This window comes from Herpailurus yagouaroundi, unplaced genomic scaffold, assembly GCF_014898765.1.
Source record: "Herpailurus yagouaroundi ecotype Mexico unplaced genomic scaffold, PumYag 28, whole genome shotgun sequence".
In the NCBI taxonomy this organism is placed as follows: domain Eukaryota; kingdom Metazoa; phylum Chordata; class Mammalia; order Carnivora; family Felidae; genus Herpailurus; species Herpailurus yagouaroundi.
Genome location: NW_024412376.1, coordinates 15994951 through 16018020, shown reverse-complemented (window position 1 = coordinate 16018020; position 23070 = coordinate 15994951). Strand labels below are relative to the sequence as shown.

The 23070-nt window shown below is 38.1% G+C and overlaps 1 long non-coding RNA gene across 2 annotated transcripts in view; it reads left to right on the top strand.

Annotated features, from left to right (window-relative positions):
* Positions 1 to 9189, top strand: part of LOC121027078 (uncharacterized) — a 30679-nt gene extending 21490 nt beyond the window's left edge. For both annotated transcript variants that reach the window (XR_005788540.1, XR_005788544.1), the window contains exon 4: positions 9157 to 9189. This is a non-coding gene — a long non-coding RNA (uncharacterized LOC121027078). The remainder of the gene's footprint in view (positions 1 to 9156) is intronic.
* The last annotated feature ends 13881 nt before the right edge of the window (positions 9190 to 23070 follow it).

Sequence of the window (23070 nt, the reverse complement as noted above, 5' to 3'; positions counted from 1 at the left end):
CAACAAATGGTGCTGGAACAAGTACACAGCCACATGCCAAAGGAAAAAAAAGGAAAAAGAAAAAAAAGAATCTCGACACAGGCCTTCACAGTACCTTTCACGAAAAACGAACTCAAAATGCATCACAGACCGAAATGTAAAGTGGGGAATTGTAAGATTCCTGGAAGATAACGTCGGAGCAAGTCGAGATAAAGTTGCATCTGGCAACGACTTTGTAGATCCAATACCAGAGGGACAATCCATGAAAGAAAGAATTGATATGCTGGATTTCATTAAAATTGAAGATTACTTCTCCAGAAAAGACCTTTTCAAGAAAATGAGAACACAAGCCACAAACTGGGAGTAAATATTTGCAAAAGATACATCTGCTAGAGTGCTGTTATTAGTTTATACGTCTATTTTGAGAGAGAGCGTGCCTGCACAAGTGGGGGAAGGGCAGGGGGAGAGAGAATCCCAAGCAGGCAATGTGCTGTCACCACGGGGCCCGACGCAGAGCTGAAACCCAGAACCGTGAGATCATGACCTGAGAGGAAGTCAGAGGCTCAACCAACTGGGCCACCCAGACACCCCACCTGTTATTCATTTAAAGAACTCTTGAAGCCCATGAGTCGGAAAACAAACAACCTGGATTAAACCTGGGCCAAAGGCCTTATTGGACACCTCACCAAAAGAGGCATACGGATGGAAAATAAACATATAAAACAATTTCTCTACACAAACACAACATATTGTTAATAATATGCAAATTAAAACAACAATGTACACCGATCGCAATGGTCAATATGCAGAATGGTGACAATACCAAAGGCTGGTGAAGATGGGGAGCAGCAGAAATTCTCATGGGTCGTTGAAATGGATGCCTAAAGGTACAGCCGCTCTGGGAGACAGCTTAATGCTTTCACACCAAACGAAACATACTCTTACTATAAGATCCGGCAATCGTGCCTCTTGGTATTTACCCAAAGGACTTGAAAACATGTTCACACAGAAGCCTCTACACAGATGTTTACAGTAGTTTTATTCACAATTGCCGAAACTTGAAAGCGTTATTCCGTGCTGAAAAGAAAGGAGCTATCAAGCCAGGAAGAGACATGGAGGAACCTTAAATCTATGTCACCAAGTTAAAGTAGCCAGTCTGGAGGCTAGATACTGCGTCATTCCAACTACCTGGCATTCCAGAAAAGGCAAAACTTTGGAAGCAGTAAAGACATCAGTGGTTGCGAGGGGTAATGGGGAGAGAGAGGTGAATAAGATGATATAAAGCATTTTTCAGAGCAGTGAAACTCCTCTGTATGGCATATGACGGTGGATACATACCATTACACATTTGTCCCAAGGCACAGAATGTACCACACCAGGAGTGAACCTTGACGTAAACTGTGGCTTTGGTTTATAATAATGTGTTGATGTAGTTTCATCCATTGCAACAACTGCATCACTCTGGTGGGCACTCTGATCAACAGTGATTGAGGCTATGCACATGTGGGGGTACAGGGTGTGTGAGAAATTCTCTACCTTTTGCTTTGTTTTTGGTATGAACTTAAAATTGCTCTAAAAGTAAAGCCTATTTATTTTATTTTTTTTTAATGTTTATTTATTTTTGAGAGATACGGAGACAGAGTATGAGACAGGGAGGGACAGAGAGAAAGGGAAACACAGAATCTGAAGCAGGCTTCAGGCTCCGAGCTGTCAGCACAGAGCCTGATGTGGGGCTCAAACTCACGAACGGTAAGATCATGACCTGAGCCGAAGTCAGACGCTTAACTGACTGAGCCACCCAGGCACCCCAAGTCTATTTTTTTTCCAAGTCTATTTTTTTTTAAGTGTCCTTCCCTCTTCTTTCATTATCTTCCTGAGAATTACTGGTGACTATGAAACCAATTCCCCCCAGCATGTTTGCATCCTTTTTGACTTTGCTTTTAAAGTTCTGGTTTTACTTGCCTGCCCCCAAAAATAAGCAAATGAGAGTCTGTTCAACTACCATACCTAATTATCTTCTGGCTTTTTCTATAACACTTCACTTAAACCAGCAGATCAAAAATATTCTAAATCTTTTCTATCTTCACAAAGTCCAAATAAGTTCAAATAAGTTTGCTCTCTCCATATCTGAGTTTCTTGGCAAATTAATTTTAAGACCCTAATATAATATTGGAAGTTATTTAAGATGTGATAGAAGATACCTAAATCAATATTTGTCTAAAATATTCTGCTATAAAACTATTTTTCTCAAATAAATACTCAGATGTTCGTATTTTTGAACTCTTCCCATTACTTAGGCATTCGTTATTTAAAATGTATTATATGGGGTGCCTGGGTGGCTCAGTCGATTAAGCATCCGACTTTGGCTCAGGTCATGATCTCACTGCTGGTGAGTTCAAGCCCCCCATCGGGCTCTGTGCTGACAGCTCAGAGCCTGGAGCCTGCTTCAGATTCTATGTCTCCCTCTGTCTCTGCCTCTCCCCTGCTCATGCTCTGGCTCTCTCTGTCTCAAAAATAAATAAATAATATAAACATTAAGAATTAATGTTTATTAATTAATGTATTATTTAATGTATTAATTAAGAATGTATTAATTAAGAATGTATTAATTAAGAATACATTAAAATAAACATTAAGAATTTTTTTAATGTATTATTATAATCTTTTTGAGGCTTTCAAACTTTGGACCTCCAGATCTTTGGACATTCTATTCTTTTTACCGATTAGCCCTCTCTTAGCTTTTCTCTATTCGTCATCTTTTCTAGATTCCACAACCGGTTATTTATACTACTTTTTAACCAATTACCTTAGTGCCATTGTCCATCTATTGGATCTACATTGACAAATCTATCCCATTACTTTGTTTTCAAATTCAGGCAGCTAGGGTGCCATGAGGGGCAAAATCATCAACCATCACAGTAAAAATGGCCCTCTCTGCTGCTCTCCCTCTCATGCCCTTAGCCTATCTAACCTGAACATTAGAACTACCTTCTAGCCCTTTTATCTCTACACTTCTCTTTCATAAAAGGAGATTTCCCTTCCATACTGTCAGCACACTTGTGACTCTATGTCTCGCCTCCTTGCTCCCAGATCATACTTGCAATGTCACCCTGGCATAATTCTAATCTCTCCAGTTGTACTTTGAAATCTAGTCCTTTCCCTCTTCCCAAAAGTACTATTCCATTATTTATCTGTTTTCTTTACCCTTTGCATTTGGTTCCTCTTTTTCTACCAGCATCAATCCCATGGCATTTAACATTTTCAATTTTCTGTTTCTGTTGAATTAAAAAAAAAAAAGAAAGAAATCCCTTGCTGCCATGTTTAGTCAATTTATTTTGATATTATTTGACCTTTTCTAATTTATCTGATATTTGGAAATTTTGTAATGCAAATTCATTACCTCAAATTCATCATTCGTATTTATTCTTCAATCCATTAGAATTTGGCCTCCCACGCCCCCCCCCCAAACAAAAAGAATTTGGCTTCCCCTTCACTTACTTTTTATTGTCTGTTTTCCCTACTTCTGGAATGGATGCACCACAAGGGCAGAGGTTTTGGTCTGTTTTGTTTTGTTTTGTTTTGTTTCTTAATGTATCCCAAGTACCCAAAAGAGTTCCCCTTGTCTTTCTGAAGAACTCCACTTCCTGGGACATAATAGGCAATCAATGTGTTTTGAATGTGCCGGTAGATGTTGGACACTGAGCAAGGCACTGAGAGTAGGGGGAGGAAGCAGAGCCATTTTTTTTTTAAATGTTTATTTATTTACTTTGAGAGAGACAGAGAGAGCGGGAGAAGTGCAGAGAGAGGCAATCCCAAGCAGGGGCCACACTGCCAGCACAAAGCCCCACAAACGTGAGATCATGACCCAAGCCAAAACCAAGAGTCAGACGCTTAACTGACTGAGCCACCCAGGTGCCCCAGAAGCAGACCCATCTTAACTTACCTCTTAAGATGATGACAATACGCATGCTGCAATGTCCAGGCACACATGGATACATTTTGGTCTTCATCATCTTTTACCTGTCTTCCATCTGACCCTCTTTATCTCTTACTTCTTGCTTTGAGTTTCATGACCTTGCACTCTATGTCTTTTGACCTCTGATTTGTTAGTCTTTTCAGGATTCTTTGCAAGGTCTTCTTCTTCTGTTAACTTGTCGGTGTTGGCTACTGTTAATGCCTTCTCTTGTCTTCACACATGATACAGAGCCCTGAATAGGCCCATTCATTCTCACGGCATCAACTTTATCTATATGCAGAACATTCTCAAATCTAAAGCCCAGTTCTTGCACTTGAAGTTCCGTCCATACTTGTCAACTCCCCTACTGTCCTCCATCTGCCCACAGAATCATGTCTCGTCCGGTGTTCTGCATCCCTGTGACTTGGGGCACTATCCCTTTACTTTCCCAAGTCAGAGACCATGGTGATATCCATACTCCTCCTTCGTCTTGTGTCTCCTTTTCTAATCATTTTTCCTTCCCAGTCTTTTAACTCTGCAGTATCTTCAGACTGACCATAAAAGCAATAGATTTGTGAACGATTCTATTCAACCAATAATCTTAGACTTACCCATTATTGTGGAAACAATCATACTGTATTATAAATCTCTGTTTCCTTTGTCCCTTTCACTCAAAAGAGTGTAAACTCCTTAGCGATAGGAATATACTGTTCTATTCCCAGCTCCTCACACATGGCTTGGTGGTCAATGTGTTATAAAAAAGCATTTGCTGGAAGGACAAGAGGTTCTAGATAAAGGATCATGTTTAATGATTCAATTCTTTCAGTATCTCTGTGTTTCATAGTATTGAGTGTATAATGGCCACAAGTATCTATTGAGGCAATATTTTAAAGCTTTATTTTGATATAGGAAATAGACTAGGTGTTACAGATTTGGGTTTAAAGCATACTATTTGAATATAGTCTATTAGTGTAAGAAATTAATGTGATAAAATCCCACATCGAATTCTCAGATTACTACTACTTTTACTAAACCTTCCCTTTGTATGCACATATACCCTAAACATGAGCAGATGGAGAGTATATGGCTGCTGACAAATAGAACCGTATGTTTAGATCTTGGGAAGATTCCCTACGGAGGTCCTGGCCTTGCCAAGTAATGATTATTGGCAGTGCGTCAGAAATGTAAAGAATCTGAGAAATTCAAACTACAGCCTGGCCAAATTAATCTTACTATGCTGACGTCAGAGTTTTTAAATACTTGAATGGCAGTTGAGAAAAAAATTAACCTTGAGACAAAAGCATGACGCCTACACATTTTATTTTTCAATACATTTTTAGGTGAGTGGGCTTTAATTTTAGAGCTTGTTTAGGGTCGTAGATAAACAAAGCACGAAGTAGAGAGAGCCCACGTACCCTCCCCCTCCTTTTGCTTGCACCACCCGCTCACCTAGCCTGTACAGTTTGCTTCTTATTATCTTGCATCAGTGTGGTGTATGCGATGCGGTTGATGATCCAATATTGATACATTATTGTTAACCCAAGTTAACACTGGGGTCATTCTTTGTGTTGAATAATTCTATGCGTTCTGACAAATGCATGCCACGTACCCGGATTACAATGTAGGGAATAGTCTCACTGCCCTAAAAGTCTCCTGTGCCCCACTTGTTAATTCCTCCCCTGCCTCCTGCCAAATGCCTGGCAACCGCTGATCTTTTCATGGTCTCAAAAGTTTTGCCTTTCACAGAATGCCATACATTTGGGATCATACAGTAGATAGCCTTATGAAACTGGCTTCTTTCACTTAGCAATATGCATTAACACACTTTCAATGATGCTTCCAATGTACAAAGCATGAAGCTAAAAGCTGGAGAAATGGGAGTTCACCCATACCATGGGGTCAGGATCTAATAGGGCAGGCATATATGTAAATAAATAAAATACAATATAAGCACAGGAGTCTTACTAAAAATGCACAGAGGTAGCAGATAGGAAAAAAAAAACAACAAATTATCTATACATGGGGGCAAATGGACGGCAATTTAGTTAAGCTTTCCAGAGGAAATCATTTCTTAGCTGTGTTCTGAGAGACGGGCAAGCTTTTGCCAGAACAAAGGAGTCATCTCATCGAGTTTCTTTGTTTTTCTAATTTCAAGAAGCCATTTACACTAAATACAATTCATATATAACCACCCGAAAACCACCCCCCCCCCGTCATATATCCTTTATAAGATACAGGATTATATTGGTAACATAATCTGGGTATAGGACAAATAGAAGTGAGCACAATTTAAAAGAGCTCTTTCTCATATGGGAAAACAGGTTATTGGCCCAATCTGCTTGTACTTGACTTGTTTTTCTGTCAGTGATAATAAATTTGTGACCAACATGGCTGGAATTAAGGGTGTTGTCAGGGACTGTAAAAGAAAGTCATCCGTCACATACTGAGACTGAACATATGACCTTCAGTTCTCTGCCGGAATAAACTATCAAAATGGCTTTAATGGCTGTTCAACATAAATATATGCACATATATATACACTCTATGTCCAAGAATATTGTTGAGTTTTCCTTTAGGTTAATTTCTGTTCTGATAAAATAAGTACATTAAAATGATTCTAGATTATTTGAGGTTTTTTTTTTTTAATTTCCATACCCCCTTAATATTTAAACATTTTTTTAATGTTTATTTATTCTTGAGAGAGAGAGAGAGAGAGAGAGAGAGAGAGAGAAAGAGAGAGAGAGAGAATGAGCAGGGGAGGTGCAGAGAGAGAGGGAGACACAGAATTGGAAGCAGGCTCCAGGCTCTGAGCTGTCAGCACAGATCCCGACACGAGGCTCGAACTCACAAACTGTGAGATCATGACCTGAGCCGAATTGGGACGCTTAACCGACTGAACCACCCAGGCTGCCCTTCCCCCTTCATATTTTTAGGTGTCTGTAATTATAAATGTAAGTTGGATAAAAACACTCAATAAATATTTGTTACATGAAAGAATAAATACGAGGTTTATAATCCAAAGAATGAAAGATGTGAAACTAAATATCGTATTGAAGTATTTTCTTTAAAAAAAAACTTTTGATGTTTTCTCTAATCATATTCTGTAATTCATACTCTGTAATTCATACTCTGTAAATAAGACCATATAGTCTGGATTACTGCAAATAACCTTGCAAACTTGAAGGGGTCTTATCATCAACCTGTTGCCTTAGGTAATTGAAGTAATGACTCTTTGGGTTATTGGGCACAGTAATCTCAGAGAGAAATTTGCGGATGATGGGCATAGCTTTAATTGGCTATTTGCCTCCGTTCTTCTGATAGACTCAACCTTTAGTCATGCTGTAAATAAAAAGAAATACAGACTGGCTCAAGTCATTTCCTGTACTTAAAACATTTGGCCAAAATGAGTCCCAGGGTTGTTAAAACTGATGTGTTCAATTTTGGCAGCTCCTTTTGTCCTCAGGGTACATTGTAACATCTGCTCTTTCGTAGTCCGAATGCTAATCGTGAGACGCCTTGTTTTATCATGGTTATTTTCAATCGTTCAATACATGTTGAGAAAGAAAACTCATACAAGCCTCCTAGGGTGAATGATATCGTAAAATTATTTTGGTGGCCACGTTTGGGGACAAAAACCACATTTTTCTCTTCATTTAAATCCAAGACATATGAACCGAACACCTACAGAATAAAATTTCTAAAGACCTTCATGAAATGAAAACATGCATTTCCTTAATTGCGATATTGAAGATGGCTTGTGGTGACCTTGAAGAGTAGCAGAATATGTCACCCCAAAGTATGCCCCATTTGGCACAAGGATTATCTTGGGCTACAGGCAACTGAGAAAAGGAAGATATAAGAAAAACTGTGCCCTTTATTTGCCTAAAAGCAGGACACAGATTTGTTAAACTGTCCCCCTTCCCTCTCTACCAGGAAGAACAGAGGTTAATCACCTAAAACAACTCTAGACCCTATCAGCCCAGAGGCAGCACCAGAGAAATACACATGACTTTGCTACAACTAACCCTTATCTCACATTACTTTTCCATATATTTGCTTTTCCACGATTTTCTACCCCTAGAAGTTCAAAGGCTTTTTCTTTTGTCTTGCCACTTCTCTACAAAATTATTATTCTTTTGTTAAAATGCTATATAAACCTGTGCTAACTGCCCCTTTAAGTTACTCATCGCTGGGTGTTCCCAGGTGAATGTACAAGGCATGTGTTTATCGACTTCTTGTTCTTTTCTTAAATTGCCCTTGTCAGTCCAATTGACAGGGCCCCAGACGATAAACCTAAAATGGACGAGGGAAAAGAAATTTTTTTTCTTCCCCTACTCTCCTTAACTCCCACTGACATGCCTAGAGTAACAGTTCTTATGAAACTTCTTCCCAGACCTGGGCATTTCTCAGGATTTCTCGTTTGGAAAGATACGTCTCACAAGGCACAAGTGGAATGAGCTCTTGTGCAGCTTTCTGTATTTATAAAACTATAGCTCTTCTAGTTGCCACGAGCTATATGTTGAAGAGAAATTACAAACAATCCACTTGCTATGAAAAAGTCCTAGGGTTTAAGAATCAACTCCTCTCGGGGCGCCTGGGTGGCGCAGTCGGTTAAGCGTCCGACTTCAGCCAGGTCACGATCTCGCGGTCCGTGAGTTCGAGCCCCGGGTCGGGCTCCGGGCTGATGGCTCGGAGCCTGGAGCCTGTTTCCGATTCTGTGTCTCCCTCTCTCTCTGCCCCTCCCCCGTTCATGCTCTGTCTCTCTCTGTCCCAAAAATAAATAAACGTTGGAAAAAAAATTAAAAAAAAAAAAAAGAATCAACTCCTCTCATACCCTAGGAAACAAGTAGGCATTCTATAACCCAAACATCCCACAGTCCTGGAATGTGCACCCATGTGTGTATGTGTGTGTGCTATATGAATTGAACTTCACAGAAGTAAGATTTTGGATGCATAGCTTGCTACAGTATCGTATATATTAAACGGTTGCACAACTTTTTAAATAAATTTCATTTTTTTCATACAGTTTTAGATTTATAGAAAGATGGTGATAGCACAGAGTTTCCCTATTCCTTGCACTCAGTTTCCCCTACTTAACATCTTACAGTAGTATGGTACATTTGTTATAGCCAATGTGCCCACATTGTCCCCAGTTATTAATAAAGTCTCTATGTTATGCAGATTGTCTTGGTTTTTAACCGAATTCCCCTTTTCTGTTCCAGGATCCCATCCAAGATATTACATCACATTTATTTTTTTTTTTTCAACGTTTATTTATTTATTTTTGGGACAGAGAGAGACAGGCATGAACGGGGGAGGGGCAGCGAGAGAGGGAGACACAGAATCGGAAACAGGCTCCAGGCTCCGAGCCATCAGCCCAGAGCCTGACGTGGGGCTGGAACTCACGGACCGCGAGATCGTGACCTGGCTGAAGTCGGCCGCTTAACCGACTGCGCCACCCAGGCGCCCCTATTACATCACATTTAATTGTCATGTCTCTTTAGGCGTCTCGGGACTATGATAGTTTCTCAGAATTTCCTTGTTTATGAAGACTCTGAGAGCTTTGAAGAGTACTGGTCAGGTGTTTTGCATATTTTTTTCCATTGATCACTCTGAAAAAATTACTTAGGCCACAGCCAACAGGGAAATTTCCCTTTACCTACATTTAGGGAAGCAAAGTAGTGGTACTAATTTCCTAAAGGTGAGCTCAATGTCTCCATTGCCAGATCTAATCAGCAAAAAGCTTCCTTGGCATAAAAAAACTAGATATTTTCCCAGGATTCCTGCTGTATGAAACAATATCCTCACATTTGAGGGGGCCTTCTTTTTAAAATACGTTTTTGTGCAAATGTCTGTAAACTAAGATGATGATCTAAGTGATTCCTGAGACAATAATGAGCATTTCTGTTGGTAGCATTCAGGTGTTATCAGATGCTATTTTGAAGCTAAAGCATGGATGTTCTGGGGTCCTCTCATCTGATCAAAACACTGCATTATAACCAGAACCAGGAAATGTAGCCTGGGTCTATATGTGTGTGTAATTGTGTGTGTGTGTGTGTGTGTGTGTGTGTGTGTGTGTGTATTTCGAGTAGAGTACTTATAGTCATTCAAAAAATAGTTATTGACCCCTAATTCTGTGTCAGGCATGGGGCTATTAACCAGCCTCTCTGCTCTCTATTCTGTGACTGAATTCCCCCGATAAAACTTTGAAGATCACATCTTGAAGAAACCAAATTAAACTGACTTTACATTATGAACAAGTTAGAGCAGAAGTAACTTTTAAAACTGTAACTGAGGGGCGCCTGGGTGGCGCAGTCGGTTAAGCGTCCGACTTCAGCCAGGTCACGATCTCGCGGTCCATGAGTTCGAGCCCCGCGTCAGGCTCTGGGCTGATGGCTCGGAGCCTGGAGCCTGTTTCCGATTCTGTGCCTCCCTTTCTCTCTGCCCCTCCCCCGTTCATACTCTGTCTCTCTCTGTCCCAAAAATAAATAAATGTTGAAAAAAAAAACAAAAAAAAAAAACTGTAACTGAAAGAAGCAACTCTTGTAGAAACCTAGCTTCGTCCCCAGATTATGACTTAACATATGTAAATGCAATGCCTTGTGATCACAAATGTAAATCATTAAATCGGGAACAAAGACTGCGCATTACTTGGGGTTACTCCTTTTTCTTTCTTATTTCTGGGGTTACTCCTTTTTCTTTCTTATTTCCAAGTCATGTGTTTTTCAAATATTTTGTTGAGCAAGATTTTTTAATTTTTGTAAGTTAGCCAATATTTTTACTTCCGTCATTTTGGCAAGTAGATATCCCATACAATCGACAAACACTGTATACTAACAAAAAGACAAAATGGAAGAATTCATTTCCTGCGTACAAGATTTTTGTTAAAAAATATTACTCTCACTATGCCACTTAGTTTCAATTATTTTGTAAATTCCAAAAATTAATTTATTCACTTTTTATCATGACTTTTGATAGATCTAAAAATCAGTTATGGCAGTAGAGCATTAGAAATATCATACTCAATAAGAGATGATACCCATCACGAGTGCATGGAAAGTAAACAGGAAACTTTGCTGTTTTCTTGGGTTTCTTTTTTCCAGTGTTTAAAAGCATCATGTGCCGCGCTGAGGCCAATTATTCGCACGTGTCTTGGAAAGGATATAATTTAAATATACAATATCAACATAAAATAAAGAAAACGTTAGCTTTTGATTTTGGAAATATTTTAAAATTAAAATGAAGTCATTTCTGCAGAGGTGCAACAGTTTTGTTTTTGTGTTTTCCTAAATTAGGAATGTTGTGGCATTTTGGGCGGCATGAATCTTCAATTAGATCCTGCTTATTTTGAAGTGTGTTTGTAAAGGTACAGAATCATCATTAATGAGTCAGCATCTTAAATACAAGATTATAAATTAAGAGTGGAATTGTGTGTATGGAAAGGGAAAGCTCCAGGCCTCCTCTGCTTACCATTCATGTGATATATTTTCTTCTTATGGGAAAAGGGAATTAAAAAAAAATTATATAGAGAGATATATGTACATATATCGACATATATATATATATATATATATATATATATATATCTGATGAGGGACCATAGGGCAAACTGAGGGCCAAACACAAACTAGCATTACCTTCAGCCACTCCACCCCAAAATCCCACCCAGCCCACCAAGTGGAATGTGTGTGATATCCCTCAGGCACTCCTGGCTCCCCAAGGACAAAGGAAAGGAAAGAAAACAAATGGTTAACTGATAGAGATCACAGTCCTGTAGGATATCTTAGTAAATTACAAGAAAAAGGCAATCTTATCAATAGCCTAATCTTCAGAAACCTATAGGCTGTTTCCTGGAGCCCCTAGTATCACCGTCCCCTCCAGAGTGATGTGGGGAACAGAGGCAAGAAGAAAATGGCAGGTAGAATTAAATTTCCTTATAACGGCAGGCCATTGACAAATACTTGAGGCAAATGCAGAGTATAACATTTCTCAGGGAACCCCCTAGGGTCCTACTGTTAATGCCTTACTAGAGGGAAAACAACCTTAGCCTGACAATCGCAAGGCTTCCGGTTTCTTAGGAGTCCTCTTTTGTATATCAAAGCCCCATCGGAGACTTCCCTTCTGTCTTTACCTCCCCCAACTCCATAGTATATAACCAGTCACCAGCCCAGCTCTTGCTGCCCAGGGGTCACCTTTTTGCACCAAAGACGTCTTCAAGAATTCTTTCCTGGCCGTCAGCTCCAAACCTCACGAACCCCATGATCACCCCCAAACCTCATCATATTTATATAAAAGTGAGACGCAATGTTACATTAGTTTCAGGTATACAACATAGTGAGTCACAACTCTCTTACATTCTGTCATGCTCACTGCAAGGGCAGCTACCGTCTGTCACCATACAACATTGTTACAAATACCTTTGGCTATAGCACTCCCCATGTTGTACCTTTCATTCCTGGGAAGAAGGAACACTGCTACGTTTATGTGCTCAGTGTTTAAGTAAACTATGCCAAACTTTTTATCATAACATCTATGCATATATGTGTTGAGGAAGGATACATACATTTGTAGATTCCTGTGGTTGAAGTTCTTTTGTTCAGAGACTATGCCAGTTCATTCTAATTCTCCCTCAAATACCTAGGAAGAAATTTGTACCACTTTTTAATGATTCACCTAAGACTTTACCCCATACAAAAGCTGATTGGATTAAGCCTTAAAGAGACTATGAGCAATTTCCTTTTCATCAAGTATACATTTGCCCCTCTTCCTCCTAAGAAAGTAGGAAAAGTTCAGAGCATTCATTTTTTTTTTTTTTTCTGGAAAGCCTAGAAATTCTCCAATGTCATTTCCCTTCAGGATGTCCCACCAAAGCCCTCAATATTATCCAGTCTTCAACCCGAGCGAGAAATGCCAGTTTAGGGCATACAACACTTCAGATACTTAAATTTTCCATTTCAAACAAGGCTGGAAGCGTTGTGGATAAAATGTAACCATTCATAGAGCACTGCATGTATAAATGTGTAGTAAGTGAATGAGCTTATAAAACCCATTGATCAGTTTCTTTCCATATCGTGAAAGCACTATCTCATTGAGATTATAAGAATGAAAGTATTGTCTAACGCAGATATGGGATCTTCCCCTAATATTGTGCAGCTCCCAGTAAGTAGTAGCTGTGTTTTTTGAGCTCAGAACCATGAACGAAAGGAAGGAAGGAAGGAAGGAAGGAAGGAAGGAAGGAAGGAAGGAAAGAAGGAAGGAAAGAAGGAAGGAAGGCAGGAAGGGAAGGAAAGAGGGAGGAAGGAAAGAAGACTGTCTAATTGATTTCTTCCTTTATTCTGGATCCAGTAAATCCATAAAATTATGGAAATTTTGACTTTGGCTCTAAATTATTAGGCAGAGTGTTTAATAGTAATAGCTTACTGTATTAGTTTGCTAGGGTTGCCATAGCAAAGTGTCACAAACTATGTGGCTTAAAACATTCAACATTTATTGTCTTATAGCTCTGGAGGTTAGGAGTCTGAAATTGAGTGGTCAGCAGGCCATGCTCCTTCTGAACCGTGAAGGTGAATCTTTCCTCGCCTCTTCCTAGCTTCCGGCACTTGGCTGACAATCTTTGGTGTTCCTTGACTTATAGCTACATAACTCCAGTCTCTGCTCTGGTGACCACATGGCATGCTCCCTGTGTGTCTCTGTCTTCTCATGGCCATCATCTTATTAGAACATCAATTACACAGGATTAGGAACCCACTCTGTTCTAGTACGACTTCATGTGAAGTTAATTCCATGTGCAGTGAATCTATTACTAAATAAGATCACATTTGGAGGTATAGACAGAAACTCGGCAGATCTTTTTTTCTTTTTCTTTTTCTTTTTTTTTTTTTTTTGTGGAGTGGGGGTGGAGACACAATTTAAACCATAACACTTAATCACTTATTTTTTTGTCAATTGTACCTTACATGGCCATGACTTCTTCTGAAGAGTGTAGTTACATTTACACTGGTAATAGTCATTCAGAAAATCTGAGCAGGCAATGTCTGGAGATACCAAGAAGAGAGGCTTTCCTATCCTTAAGCAGATTAGAATCCGGTCCAGGAAACAGACCATTTACAGCTGGTGATAATTTCTATCATAGCAAAGTTCTGTGAGAGCCATTGATGAAGTAACAAATTTTTCTTGGTTTGAAATGATTTTTATGTTCTTTATGTTTTAATGTTTTGTAAGTTTTTTACAATGAGCATTTATAAGTTCAAGAAGACTCTACAGCCAAGGGGATACATAAAAGGAATATGGTTCGAGGCATGTAAGATACATGTCGAAATCAAGCTTTCACTACTGTGGAGGGAGATTGTATGGCGATTGCATTCTGTACAAGAATTACCCATCCATCCATCCATCCATCCATTCAACAAATACCTAATTAGTACAGTAGTCCCCCCTGATTCTTGGGAATACATTCCAAGACCACCAGTGGATATCTGCAACCACCAGAGGACAATAGCAAACTCTATATATACTCTGCTTTTTCTTATACATACATGCCTATTATAAAGTTTAATTTATAATTGAGGTACAGTGAGAGATTAGCAACGATAACTAATAATAAAATACAACCATCACAGCATATACATAATAAGAGTTACTATAGATCTTAGCAACCTCAGCATACCACCTTTTTCTTTCCTTATTAACAACTTTCACCTTTTCACATAAAAAATCCACTTTATAGCTTTCCGTTGACATATCTGAACTGTCGTCATCATTACCCTTGTGCTTTGAGGCCACTGTTAACTAAAATAAGGGTTACTTTAACACAAGCCCTTCAGTGCCATGACACTCAATCTCATAACTGAGATGGCTACTAAGGGACTAATGGGCAGGGTATATATTGTGGGTGCTGGACAAAGGGATGATTCACATCCTGGCCTGGATGGAACCAGTGGGCATGAGATCTCAGGATGATGTGCAATTTAAAACTCGTGAATTATTTCTGGAATTTTCCATTTAATATTTTCAGGTCACAGTTGATCACAGGTAAGTGAAAAGGTGAAAAGTAAAACAGAGGATGGGGGTAGGGGACTACTTCACCTGCCAGGCACTATTTCAGGTGCTGAAGATACAACGTTGAGCAAGATAGATTGCATTCTTGCTTGCAAGAAGTATATGGTTTAGTGGGGAAGGAGACCAAAAAGAAAAAAAAAAAAAAAAGCAAGATAGAAATAAATGAAATCATTATTCTTTATAAGGAAGAAAGCAAACTGGTGGTAGGAAGGTAGGAAAAATCTCCATTAGGAGGGGATACTTAAGCTCTGAATCCCAAAGGCTGAGAAGGTGCTAACAATGCAAAGAGCTGGAAACTTTTGAATAGGACTTTCATTGGAGAGATTTAATAGAAAATTGAGGGGGACAGGCTAGGTGCTTGAACAAGTTTCAGGTAAGTGATCTACATTTATAAGTTACCTAGATAAAGGTAAAATGGAGTGGATGGTGAAGGTCAGGTACAAGAACTTGTGAAATCCTTTAAGCAAGTGTCAGGTATAGGCAGAGGAGTTCAAAAGGAAATGCTAGAGAAGGAAAAAATGAAAGAGATTGAAGAAGGATGAGAAAGAACAGAGGGTTTTCATTAATGTTGAATTACAGAGAATTCTTGAAAGGTTCTGACAATGGTGCTAGGAAAATAGCAAATTATTTGTCTATACTTACATATAAATGTGTATAAACTTGTAAGTGTGTATACCTTTTGTGTCAGCAATTCTACTAGTATGCATTTATCTTAAGAAATAATCAGAAATGTGTGCAAAGGTGTCTGTACTAAGAACTAATTTTTAGTGAGGTTTATAATAAATACCAGAAGCAATCTGAATACCCGATGATAGAGTATTGGTTTAACAAATTGTCCTGTATCTGTACGGTGGAATAGTATACAGCTGTTAAAAAGTTTATTATAAAGGAGCAAGCGTCAAGCTTTGGTCTCAAGACTCTTTCACCTTCTTGAAAATTATGGATCACTCCAAGGAGCTTTTGTTTTTGTGGGTTATACATTTCTATTTAATCGATCTGACGATGTTAATGGTATAGTTCAACTCTCGTTCCTCTGTAATGGGCACTATAACCAAGGCCACCAAACACAATGTGATGTCTTCTTACACATACAGACAAGCACAGAAACGTATCAACATGTGCTTTCTATAATGAGAAGGAAGAAAATGAACATAAAGGTTAAAAATATTTCCTATATGACTTACCACCCAAAGTTGCCTCTTGAGAATCCCAGGCAGGCTGTATGACTTCATCTGCCTCTGAACTTCAGAATCAAACCTAGAACAACATACTGTCTTTTCTCCTAGAGGCTATCAAGATGGTTCTAAGGAATTTATAAATAAGTGTCTATGTGCGAACCTATTTCTGAATAAGGACAAATTGTAATGAGCCTTATGTGTTTGCTACTTTATTACGGTATCCTTGTTTCTTGTTTAGCAACAGCTTAAACAGGCTCTGCAGGATGCTCAGAAAATGGCTTCATGGGTGTAGCTACAGGCTAAACAGGAATGCAGAGAAAAGAACTAACAGGCCCCGCTGGTTTCTCAGTAGCAGCCCGTATATTGCAAGAGGCTTCATTAGGAGAGGTGCACCTCCAAGCCAATCAACTAGCTGTAGTGTGAAACCTGTTTCCAGCTCACCCCTCCACTTGTTAAGATTTAATCAAATAGTCTTAGTGCTGTAAGGAATCTCAGTGCAATAAACTATCACCATCCTAATGCAATCTTCTTATATGACTCCTCATCCAAGGCTGGGATCCTTGGGCAGCATCCCTCTTTATTATTGACCAGGCTTCCTTTAACATCTTTGGTACTGTAAAACTATCCACCCTAGGCAACCGGTTCTTTTATTGGACCGCTCAAAATGTTATAAAGTTTCTGTGTTGGGCAGCAAAGTATTTCCTAAGTAGAAAAAGATCTATTGTTCTAATTATATTCCCTGGGATGGCATAGACCAACACTGCTCCCTCTTCGTGTTATTCTTTCCAATACTTGGAAGCAACCGTAACATTTTGCCTGAATATTCGTGTTCTCATCACACTTATTTTGCTTGTTCATCACAAGGTTTCAAGGCCCTTTGCAATCCTAGCCATTTTTCTCTGCACATATTTTGAATTAAACAACTTCCAAGATTCCAACCCAAAATTTTAACAATATGTGCGTTCCCAAGGCGCTTACAACTCAATGAAAGTTTCAAGTGCTTTTCAGATACATTTGTATCTTAGCTCCTTCTCTGTATTGTACATTTAAAAAATTCTTCTTTGTAACTCAGTATTTGAATTTTATTCCTAGCCCCGTGAAGCCTGTTGATGAAATATAACAACCCAAGGATCTTTTTGGATCTCAAATTTTTCGTGCAAAAATGTGTCTTTCTTGCTCAGCTTATAGGAAATGTGTTTTTCCTTTCTATTTGAAAATGATGGCACTGAAGGAATGCTCCATCCATTTTTAACAGGCAAATCTATGCTTTAGCCTAAGAGCTGGTGCTGGTTCTGATTTCTTTGTTCCCGTGCCATACCAGTTCCTAAATTTTTAATATATTTTTTAAATGTTTATTTATTCTTGAGAGAGAAAGAGAGCGAGAGAGAGATAGAGAGAGAGAAGCATCACGTGAAGGGGGAGGGGCAGAGACAGAGGGAGACACAGAATCTGAAGCAGGCTCCAGACTCTGAGCTTTCGGCACAGAGCCTGATGTGGGGCTCAAACTCGTGAAGGGTGAGATCATGACATGAGCTGAAGTCGGACGCTTAACCGACTGAGCCACCCAGGCACCCCGGTTCCTAAATATTTTGAATTTCACCCACTCCTGCTTTTAGATAATGTGTCAAAGAAATTAAACATGGATCGAGGGATGGATTTAATATAAAACATCAGAATGAGGGGCACCTCTGATTCTCTGTCTCTCAAAAATAAATGTTAAAAAAATTTAAAAAAATCAGAATGATACCCACATGGGCTTTTCTCTAAAATGATGAAGAAATAAACTAAAAAATGCTATATTTATGGGAAAATTCTTTTAATTATCCAATTTCTCTGTATTTGCAATAATGATAGCTACAAAAGTTAAATGTTATCCAACCTTCAGGAGTACATCTATTTGATGTTTTTTTTTTTTTTTTAAGTTAATGTCTTTTAAGCAAAATGCATTATCTGTAATGTTTAGTTCTTTCCGTGTGGCTTGGTCCAAATGTAAAACACTGCATTGTTCTCAGCTAAAATTGTTCTCTGTGACTATCTTCTTTCAATCTTTGTCCTTCGTGCAGTTTCGGATCCGGATATACAATTTTCCTGCCAGGAGTTAGTGCTTACTTCTCCTTGGTTTCCATTTCCTGTTGCCTTCAGAGCTCCACAGAGAGAAGGCGCTCTATCTGCAATCTCTAAGACATGTGGCTTTCCCAGGCAGATTGTTTATTTAATGAAAAAGATAGAAGAGAGGTCTACTCTTTTTGTTTGGAGTTATATAAATATTTTTATAAGGGAAGATTTCCTCATTTATTTCGCTTTAGCCTTCCTGTTCAGGGGGAATGTTAACTGCACATTTAATCAATGTCATGCACATGTCATCAATTTGATGACAAATTGAGGTACAATTTGTAATTGTACCAAATATATATGAGACATCAGAAATAAGGAAGGTGAAATGGAATAGTAAATCTGAATTTCTCTCCGCATATACTATAAATGTAGGATTATCACATTTGTACATATTCAAAACCAGTTTATCCTTATAAACCCAACTATAAAAACAGCAGAGCATAGTGCTATAATAATAGCTGAGTTTAGATGAAAATTATCAAAGAAAAGCCTGACAACTAATTGTTTTATATATTGAGTCTCATAGTTTTATTTCCTTTTATTTCAATTTTTCTTGTATGGAGTTTGCTCGCCAAGCGGTACGTGAAGTTGAAAAAGTCTTTAAAAGGTACCACAGTAGAAGAATATTTTCAATCAGAAATAATTTATTTTATATTCCACTTGACGTTATCTTGTGATTTAAGTTTTAAAATAAGTATAAAGCTCTCATAACACTATTAATAAGACTTATCGTGGTTTATATGATCACAAACACAATTAGTTCTTGATATGTAACTAAGATAGGAGCCATGGTAGGACAGAGGAAAGAGAAACATTGAGGGGCGCCCAGGTGGCTCAGTTGATTGAGCAACAGACTCCTGATTTGGACTCAGGTCATGATCCCAGGGTCATAGGCTCGAGCCCCTGCATCTAGCTCTGTGCTGAGTGTGGAACCTGCTTAAAATTCTCTATTTCTCTTCCTCTGCCCCTCTCCCTTGTTCTCTCTGTCTCTCTCTCTCTCTCTCTCTCTCTCAAAGTAAAAAAAAAAAAATAAGTAAAAAATTTAAAATATTGAGATAGCATTTTATAATAAATATTAATTTTAATATAATAAATATTGGACATATATTTCTATAAACATATTGCTTATGAAATATATTATACAATCCATGTATTGTTTTAATACATATGTTATGATAATTATATTTGATAGTTTAACATAATTTTTATAACGCCTAACATATAACATTTTTAAGACATATGTATTTAATATAATAAAATCACATGATAGTATTTTTGTGTTTGATATGTCTCAGGACCCATGCTATAGGCTTTATATATCATCTCTTTAATATGTGTTCCTCTCAGTGAGGTAGGTCCTATTTTATTCCCATTTTATACATGAGGAGACAAGAGAAAAGATGCTCACAGCAACAGAGATAATAAATGGCATAAATGGAACAGAGCCCTACTTTTATTGCCCCCATGTTTGTGTATAACTCCATTATATTAAAAAAGTAGAGGGGCGCCTGGGTGGCGCAGTCGGTTAAGCGTCCGACTTCAGCCAGGTCACGATCTCGCGGTCCGGGAGTTCGAGCCCCGCGTCAGGCTCTGGGCTAATGGCTCGGAGCCTGGAGCCTGTTTCCGATTCTGTGTCTCCCTCTCTCTCTCTGCCCCTCCCCCGTTCATGCTCTGTCTCTCTCTGTCCCAAAAATAAATAAACGTTGAATAAAAAAGTAGACAATTTAGAGAAGTATTATCCTGACTTTGCAATTTGCCAAATTTTTTTGATTTTGATTTTTGTGTTAGATCCACATTAAAAATTATATTTAGGCTAGTACAATATTGTTATTCCAGAGCTCAGAATTTGCTGAGTGACCAGCACTAACTGGGCTGGGACTTTTTATTTCTGGGACTAACCTATAAAGTAAATAATTATGTAGATACAAGTAGAGACTCACATTAAAAACTGGGACAGAGGATATTTTGAAAGATTGTTTTGACAGGATTTCCTTAGTCCCTCTTAAAAAGTTAACCTATGATTTTATTAGAAACCACTTAACAGGGGAGCTTGGGTGGCTCAGTGGGTTTAGCGACTGACTCTTGGGTTCAGCTCAGGCCATGGTCTCGCAGTTTGTGAGTTTGAGCCCAAAATCGGGCTCTGCACTGATTGTCTCTCTCTATCTCCCTGCCCCTACTCTACTTGTGCTCTCTCTCTCTCTCTCTCTCTCTTAAAATAAATAAAGTTAAAAAAATGTTTTAAAATAATAATAAAGAAGAAATGACTTAACAACCACAAACACTGATTATAAGAGTAAGTTGTATTTATTTAAGTGTTTATTTATCATTGAGAGAAAGACAGAGCACAAGCACAGGAGGAGCAGAGAGAGGGGGACAGTGGATGGGAAGTGGACTCTGCAGTGACAGCAGAGAGCCAGATGCCGGGCTCGAACTCACAAACTGTGAGATCATGACCTGAGCTGAAGTCTGACTCTTTTTTAATTTTTTTTTTAACGTTTATTTATTTTTTTGGGACAGAGAGAGACAGAGCATGAACGGGGGAGGGGCAGAGAGAGAGGGAGACACAGAATCAGAAACAGGGTCCAGGCTCTGAGCCATCAGCCCAGAGCCCGACGCGGGGCTCGAACTCACGGACCGCGAGATCGTGACCTGGCTGAAGTCGGACGCTTAACCGACTGCGCCACCCAGGCGCCCCTGAAGTCTGACTCTTAATTGACTGAGCCACCCAGACACCCTGAGTAAATTGTGTTTATTATAATGTCTATTACTACTACTGGCCGCAAGAAAAACATCTAGAAGAAAATAAAAATGATAATCAAGCAGAAGTTATAAAATGAGACCAGTGAGTACAACAGACATCAATAGATACTGTGTTTTCTTTGTTGAAAAATCTCTACAAGCATGGATGCAAAAATCCTTCGATAAGAAACTTGTATGCAAGAATAGATATTAAACCATTATGCAAAATCCCCAAGAGTTAATTACCAAACTACATTTGCTTTACAAAACTAGCATAAAAGTAACTTTGAGGCACCACTGTGTAAGCGTGAACATGGAGACTGAATCATGAGATGCAACTCAGTCCTCACAAATTAACTCTAGTGTTTGAGTCATTTAATAATATGGTTATTAATCTAGAATCACGAACAATAGTAATAATATAAACACCATCTAGACAATATTTTTATCACCTGAACTTTAACTGACATTTTTTCATTACTGAGGAATTAAATGTAATTTAATTTCCTATTGAGATTAAATAATTACACCGAACATTGGAATTTTTAAGAGAATACAGACATATATCCTTTTATTTCAGTTTTGTCTTTTGAGTGCAAAATGTTGATAATAGCCTAGATTTGTGTTAGTTGGGCAATTTTATACTGTTGAGGTCTGAATTACATACATGCTTTTTCATTTTATAGAGTGAATATTTATAGATCAGTTACTGATATTTTTTCTCTGACCATTTTTATAGTATGTTAAACATTCTAGAATAAAAATAGTGAAATAAAACCACCAAAATGGCTGTACTTGCTCAATATAATTTCTTAAAGAAGGCAAAATTAGTATACTATTCTTATTTAAGTCATGATATCCATAAATATAGATGACTGTAAAGAGAAAAGAAACATTCGCATCACAGTGAAACAGCAGAGAAAAAGAAATGTCACAGGTGTGATGTTACATTTGGGACACATCGTTATTATTTAAATAATAATCAGAGGTTGCCCGGTGTTTTACTACAGAATCTTGACATTGACACATGACCTTTAGATTTGTCAGGCATGGCACATGATTTTCTTGTTTGGAGTTGCCCTGGTTTTGTTCTTGCAATGAATACATTCATTACTCTGTTACTCTTTTCATTTAGAATTTTGGATATTATTTCTAGAAGAGTCACAGTTTGAAGTACCTCAAAATCTTTGAACTCAGAAAGGTAAAGGAAGTTACTCTAACTTAATTAAAATGCAAGATAGAGAATTAGGATAAGCACTGGCAGTTCATGGTTAAATAAATAGAACTATAGTGAAATAATTTCATCTGGTTTTCAACGCTTTAATGCTTATGCTATGTTTCTTTAATAATAAGAATCAAACTCTTAGATTTTAAAGAAACTTAAAATGTGATCAAAATTGAGGGACTGTGTATATTTTACCACTCTTTGAATGTTTCTCTTTTCCTCTTTTCAAGGTTGGTTGTCTTGGCACAGATATTAGCTATAATATTTAACTATGAAGGGCTGCTATTGATTCTAAACCATGGAATCTGTTTTTCTACTTGCTTTAATGTTATCAGGGAATTCAATCAGCTAGGAGCACCACTAGAAAACTGAGCACATGGTTATTTTCAATGGCGACAGATTATTTTCATATTATATGATTAGTATATATATGTGTGTGTGTGTGTGTGTGTGTATAAACAAAGAATAGACTTCCACTTTATTTTTATAATTGCTTTAAAAATAAAATCAAATATATTCACTAGAGGTTTTGCTTGTTTTAAAAATTAGTTTCAACCGTCAGTTACCTGAATTTAGCTACTTTCCACTCTTTCCTCTAAGGCAAAATTCAATTGGAATTTAAATCAAATCCATCAGACACATATAGCAATTGTGTGCAATCAAACAAATCAAATCCATTAAGTATAACTTATTAACATTAATTGTTTTAGTAACAATGGTTCAGAAGACAGGCTTCTACACAGAACTTGATTTATATCAGAGAAAATGCAGTAGATTAAATGTACTAAAATAAACTCAACCTCCCTATGGTATTTTGTTTC